Source organism: Rhinopithecus bieti, unplaced genomic scaffold, assembly GCF_001698545.2.
Source record: "Rhinopithecus bieti isolate Rb0 unplaced genomic scaffold, ASM169854v2 scaffold_58095, whole genome shotgun sequence".
Classification (NCBI taxonomy): domain Eukaryota; kingdom Metazoa; phylum Chordata; class Mammalia; order Primates; family Cercopithecidae; genus Rhinopithecus; species Rhinopithecus bieti.
The window spans coordinates 1,158,909-1,166,172 of record NW_016823660.1 but is presented as its reverse complement, the minus strand read 5'-3'; the positions used below and the strand labels follow the sequence as shown (position 1 = coordinate 1,166,172).

Here is a 7,264-nt window from a genome sequence, read left to right as displayed (position 1 = left end):
ATGGAGACCAACAGGCAGCTGCGAAATGAGAGTTCAGGTGTGTGAGGTGGCAAAATGAGTTTCAACACTGACACCTGTCAATCAAGAGAGACATGAGAGATACTTCTCTTGCCATGCTACTGTGATTATAAACTATTCATGCCTTGGCAAATGACTTTTACTGGTGACACTTAAGTAAAACTCTTGTTGAGCCCCCCAACCGCCTTTTTTTAGCAAAAAAAAAAAAAAAAAAAAAAAGGGCTTGGAGGTACCATTGGACAGAGGCTTGGAGGTACCTGAGCAAATACCACTCAGGCCTCAGTCAATGAAGTTTTTACACTGGCAGACCTTCAATTGACGTCGAGTGACGCCACTCGGGCGAAGCTACAGAAATCAGGTCTTGGGGAGGGGTTTATTTATCTAGAAAAACTGAATCAGAGTTGGATAAAGCAAAGACTGTGACGTATCTACACAGGAGTGGGGAAAAATTATCTTTCCAGTTTTCAGAACCTTGTTTGGGGCATCTACTCGATGTAGTTTTATTCAGAATGGTGATGTTTAAAGTGCTTGACTTGCAGAAACCTGCTGTCTTTTATGGCCTTTGATCATGGATCTTTGTAAATCCTGTACCACAGCCAGCCTGCTCCTTTCTCCCTTCCGCTCCGAGCCTCCCATGTAAAAGAGGGTGGTGGTACCTGAAGAAGCTTTGGCTTCGCAGAGCTCCAGCATTCAGTGAGACTTCTCCTGGTTGAGGCAGGATTAAAAGGTCAGGATATTCAAAATACAGACTGGGTGAGCTAGCTGGGCATCTAGATTCTATAGCATGGCCTTCAGCTGCATTTCACTTTTTTTATTTTTATTTTTTTATTTTTTTTTTTAGAGTTAGGATTTGCTCTATCACCCAGAAGCTGAAGCACAGTGGTGGCAATATAAACTCACTAACAGCCTCAAACTCCTGGGCTCAAGTGAGCCTGCCCCACTCAGCCTCCCGAGTAGCTGAGACTATAGGCACACTTGGCTAATTTTTTTTTTCTTATTTTTTTTGTAAGAGACAGTATCTCACTATGTTGCCCAGACTAGTCTTGGAACTCCTGGCTTCAAGAAGTCCTCTGACTCAACCTCCAAATTGCTGGGATTACAGACGTGAAACACTCTGTCTGGGCTTATTTTGAGTATCATTTTAGTGGGAAATCTTTTCTAATTTCTCTGATAATTTTTCATTTTGACCCCATAGATTTTTCAGAAGCGTGTTTTTTGGTTTCTGTTGTTGTTGTTGTTGTTTTGTTTTTGTTTTTGTTTGTTTGTTGTTGTTGTTGTTGAGATGGAGTCAAGCTCTTGTTGCCCAGGCCTGGAGTGCAATGGTGTGATCTCAGCTCACCAAAACAACTCCGTCTCCCGGGTTCAGTGATTCTCCTGCATCAAGCCTCCCGAGTAGCTGGGATTACAGGCGTGTGCAACCACGCCTGGCTAAGTTTTGTATTTTTTAGTAGAAATGGGGTTTCTCCATGTTGGTCAGGCTGGTCTTGAACTCCTGACCTCAGGTGATCGCCGACGCCTCGTCCCCCAGAGTGCTGGATTACAGGCGTGAACACCACACCAGCCTGTTGTTAATTTTCAATATTTTTGTGGCTTTCCTAATTATTTTACTGTTACCTATTTCTGATTTAATTCCAGTTATAGTCAGAGAATATACTTTACATACTTTCAAAATTTTAAAGTTTATTGAGTCTTTTTTTTATAACCCTATTTATATATATAATATATATATATATATATATATATATATATATTATATATATATAGTGTATCCTGGTAAGTATCATACATACTTGAAAATAATCTGTATTCTGTTCTTGTTAGATATAGTGTTATAGGAAGGTAGTCAATGGTGTTCAGAACTTCTAAATATTATTTATTTCTTTATAAAGATGGGATCTTGCTAAGTTGCCCAGGCTGGTTTCAAACTGCTGGCTTCAAGCAATCCTCCTGTGTAGCTGAGATTACAGGCATGAGCCACCATGCGTGGTCTTTCTGTGTATTTCCTATTTTTTACTTAGTTGTTCTGTTAATTGCTGAGAGATATTAAAACCTCTAACTATAATTGTGAAAATGCCTCTCTTCTCTTTAACTATATCAATATTTGCTTCATGTGTTTCAAACACCTATTATTAGATATATACACACATATGGTTATGTCTTCCTGATGAATGAACAATTTTAAAATTTAGTTTATTTTTTAAATTGGCAAATAATAATTGCACGTACCTATGGGGTACATGGTGATATTTTGGTACATACAATTTATAGTGATCAGATCAGGGCAATTAGCATATCCATTTTTGCAAACATTTATCATTTCTTTGTGGTAGGAACATTCAATATTTTCCATCTAGCTATTTGAAACTATGTAATATTAATATATTATTGTTAACTCTAGTCATCCTATCGTGCTATAGAACACTAGAATTTATTCCTCCTTCCTAGTGTAATTTTGTATCCTTTAACAAATCTCCGTATCCCTCTCTTTCCCCTACCCTTTCCAGCTTCTAGTAGGCTCTGTTCTACTTTTTACTTCGATGTAATCAACTTTTATTAGCTTCTACCTGTGAGTGAGAACATGCAGTGTTTAACTTTCTGTTCCTGGATGATTTCACTTAGCATAATGTCTTCTAGTTCTTTCCATGTTGCCTCAAATGACAACACTTCATTTTTTTTACGGCCGAATTGTATTCTATGGTGTATAAATATCACAGTTTCTTTATCCATTTATCTGGTGTTGGACATTTAGGTTGATTCCATATCTTGACTGTTGTGAATAGTACTGTAATAAACATGGATTACGGGTGTCTCTTCAATCTAATGATTTCCTTGACTTTGGATAAATTTCCAGTAGTAGGATTGCTGGATCATATGGTAGTTCCATTTGTAGCTTTCTGAAGGACCTTCATACCATTCGCCATAGTGGCTGTACTAGTTTGCTTTCCCACCAACAATATGTAAAGAGTTCCCCTTTCTCTACATCCTAGCCAGCATTTGTTACTTTTTGTCATTTTGGTAATAGTCCTCCTAACTGGGGTGAGATGGTATCTTACGGTGGTTTTGATTTGCATTTCCCTGATGGTTAGTGATGCTGAGCATTTTTTTCATATCTTTGTTGACCATTCGTATGTCTTCTTTTGAGAAATGTCTGTTCAGATAATTTGCCCATTTTTTAATCAGTTTTTTTTTTTTTAGAGATGGTATCTCACTCTGTTGCCCAGGCTGGAAAACAATGGTGCAAGCTTGGCTCACTGCAACCTCTGCCTCCTGGGTTCAAGTGATTCTCCTGCCTCAGCCTCCCCAGTAGCTGTGATTGCAGGTGTGTGCCACCATGCTCGGCTAATTTTGTATTTTTAGTAGAGACGGGGTTTCACCATGTTGCCCGGGCTGGTCTCAAACTCCTAATCTCAGGTGATGCACCTGCCTCAGCCTCCCAAAGTGCTGGGATTACAGGCGTGAGCCCCCACACCCGACCTCAGATTATTTTTTGCTGTTGAGATGTTAGAATTCCTTGTATATTCTGGATATTAATCACCTGTTGGATAAGGTGTTTGAAAATATTTTTCCCATTCTGTAGGCTGCTTTTTCACTCTGTTGATTGCTTCCCTTGCTGTGCAGAAGCTTTCTAGTTTGATATATCCCATTTGTTTATTTTTGTTTTTGTTGCCTGTGTTTTTGGAGGTCTTATTCATAAAATCTTTTCCTAATCAGTGTCCTGGAGGATTTTCCCTATGCTTTCTTCTAGTATTTTATTGTTTCAGGTCTTATACTTAGGTCTCTGATCCATTATTTTTATTTGTATGTTTTTATGCACCCCTTCCACCTGCTTTGATCTATTTTGAGTTGACTTTTATATAGGCTGAGAGGTGGTGGTCTGGTTTTATTCTTCTGAATATAAATATTCAGTTTTCTCAGCACCATTCATTGAACAGACTGTCCTTTCCCCAATGAGTGTTCTTGGCACTTTTGCCAAAAATTAGTTGCCTGTAGATATACACATTAATTTCTGAGTTCTCTATTTTGTTATATTGGTCTATGTGTCTGTTTTTATGCCTGTACCATGCTGTTTGGGTTACTACAGCTTTGTAGTATATTTTGGGGTCTGGCAGTGTTCTGACTCCAGCTTTGTTCTTTTTGCTAGGATTGCTTCAGGGTCTTTTGTGGTTCCACACAAATAATAGGATTTTTTTCTCCCTATTTCTGTGAAGAATGTCATTGGTATTTTGATAGAGATTGCATTAAAGCTGTAAATTGCTTTAGGTAGTATTATCATTTTAACAATATTAATTCTTTCCATCCATGAACATGGGGTATTTTTCCATTAGTTTGTATCCTCGGCAATTTATGTCATTAGTATTTTGTAGTTTTCCTTGTAGGGGTCTTTCACCTCCTTGGTTAAATTTATTCCTAGACACTTTCCTGTAGCTATTGAAAATAGAATTGCCTTCTTGATTTTCTCCTTCGGCGAGTTCATTGTTTGTGTACAGAAATGCCGCTGATTTTTGTAAAAAAAATTTTGTATCCTGCAATTTTCCTGAATTTATCAATTCAAATAGTTTTTTGGTAGAGCATTTAGGTTTTTCTATATATAAGATCATGTCATCTGCAAAAAGGGACAATTTTACATCCTACTTTCCTATTTGGATGCCCTTTATTCCTTTCTCTTGCTTAGTTGCTATGGCTAGAACTTCCATTAATAATACTATATTGGGCCGGGCGCGGTGGCTCAAGCCTGTAGTCCCAGCACTTTGGGAGGCCGAGACGGGCGGATCACGAGGTCAGGAGATCGAGACCATCCTAGCTAACACAGTGAAACCCCGTCTCTACTAAAAAATACAAAAAAAACTAGCCGGGCGAGGTGGCAGGCGCCTGTAGTCCCAGCTACTTGGGAGGCTGAGACAGGAGAATGGCGTGAACCCGGGAGGCGGAGCTTGCAGTGAGCTGAGATCCGGCCACTGCACTCCAGCCTGGGCGACAGAGCAAGACTCCGTCTCAAAAAAAAAAATAATTAAAAAAAAAATACTATATTGAATAAGAGTGATGAGAGTGGGTATACTTGTCTTGTTCCAGTTTTTAGAGGCAAAGCTTTCAGTTTTTCCCCATTCAATAAAATATTAGCTGTGGAATAATTTTAATTATAATTAAATGTCCCTCTTCATCTCTAGAAATATTTCTTTCTTGAAGTCTATTTTATCTGGCCTTAATACAGCCACTCAAGCCCTGTTATGCTTACTGTTTGCATGGTACATCTTTTTCCATTTGCTTTTAGCCTATGTATGTGTTTCTATATTTAAACTGCATTTCTTTTAGAAAAAAATAGAGTAAGTTTCCATTCTGATAATCTCTGCCTTTTAATTGTAGTGTTTAGTTAATTCATCTTTAATGTAATTATTGGTATGTCTGGGTTTGGATCATTCATTTGATTAGTTTTCTCTTTTTTTCCTCTATTCCTCTTTTCCTGCCCCCCTCCTTTTAATGTTTTACCCACTCTCATCACTCTTATTCAATATAGTATTATTAATAGAAGTTCTAGCCATAGCAACTAAGCAAGAGAAAGGAATAAAGGGCATCCAAATAGGAAAGTAGGATGTAAAATTGTCCCTTTTTGCAGATGACATGATCTTATATATAGAAAACCTAAATGCTCTACCAAAAAACTATTTGAATTGATAAATTCAGGAAAATTGCAGGATACAATATTTTTTTACAAAAATCAGCGGCATTTCTATACACAATGAACTAGCTGAAGGAGAAAATCAAGAAGGCAATTCTATTTTCAACAGCTACAGGAAAGTGTCTAGGAATAAATTTAACCAAGGAGGTGAAAGACCCCTGCAAGGAAACTACGAAACACTGGTGACATAAATTGCCGAGGATACAAACAAATGGAAAAACACCCCATGCTCACGGATGGAAAGAATTAATATTGTTAAAATGACAATACTACCTAAAGCAATTTACAGATTTAATGTCTCATGCATAACACCCAGATTTGTATCTCCAGCCTGAGTCTCTCCCCTGAACTCCAGACTCCTGCATTCAATTGCTTACTCAGCATCTGTGTTTGGATATGTACTAGGCACCTCAAACTTAACGCACCAAACTTGAACTGCCGACAGTCCTCTCTCTACTCTTCTCCCAATGGTCTCCATCTAAGTCAATGATGGCTCCATCCTTCTAGTTCTTCTGGCCAAACTTGGAGTCATACTCAACTCTTCTCTTTTATTCCCCAGATTCAATACATGCATATCCCATCAGCGTTATCTTCAAAATATATATGGAGCCCACCACCTCTCACCACCTCCACCTCTACCACTGCAGACCAAGCTTCATCATCTTCCACCTGGGATACAGCAATCACCTCCTACTGGTCTCTTTACAGTCTATGCTCAGCATAGCAGCCAGAGGGATGGTATTAAAATCTCAATTAAGTCACATCCCTGCTCTGTTAAAAATCTTGCAATCATCCCCAGTGTTACTCAGAATAAAAGCCACTTCCCAATATTTTTTTGCCCTCTTCTGTACTTTCCCTTGCTCACTTCATTGTGGCCACTTTGGCTTCCTAATTATTTCCCTAACTCAGTGTTTTCCAATCTTTTTAAATTATCACTCCTGTCAGGGGCAAGCAATTTTAATACCATGAATATATGATGTTTGGTTATCTACTGAATCTATATCTGTGCTATATACATTAAAAGAGCAAGTTTTGGTAGGATGCAGTGTCTCATGCCTGTAATCCCAGCACTTTAGGAGGCTGAGGCAGGTGGATCACTTGAGGTCAGGAGTTGGAGACCAGCCTGGCCAACATGGTGAAACCCATCTCTACCAAAAATACAAAAAGTAGCCGGGTGTGGTGGCGTGTGCTTGTGGTCCCAGCTACTCAGGTGGCCAAGGTACAAGAATCACTTGAACACTTGAACCGGGAGGCAGAGGTTGCAGTGAGCCGATATGACGCCACTGCTCTCCAGCCTGGGTAACAGAGTGAGATACTGTCCAAAAAAAAAAAAAGGCCTGGCGTGATGGCTCATGCCTATAATCCCAGCATTTTGGGAGGCCAAGGCGGGAGAATCACAAGGTCAGGAGATAGAGACCATCCTGGCTAACACGGTGAAACCCCATCTCTACTCAAAATACAAAAAATTAGTCGGGTGTGATGGCATGTGCCTGTAATCCCAGCTGCTAGGGAGGTTGAGGCAGGAGAATCACTTGAACCCGGGAGGCAGAGCTTGCAGTGAGCCAAGATCGC

General features: G+C 39.3%; 1 pseudogene; it reads left to right on the top strand.

Moving 5' to 3' along the window:
* LOC108521726 (EKC/KEOPS complex subunit TPRKB pseudogene) overlaps positions 1-7,264 on the top strand; it is a 15,650-nt pseudogene continuing 8,386 nt past the window's right edge.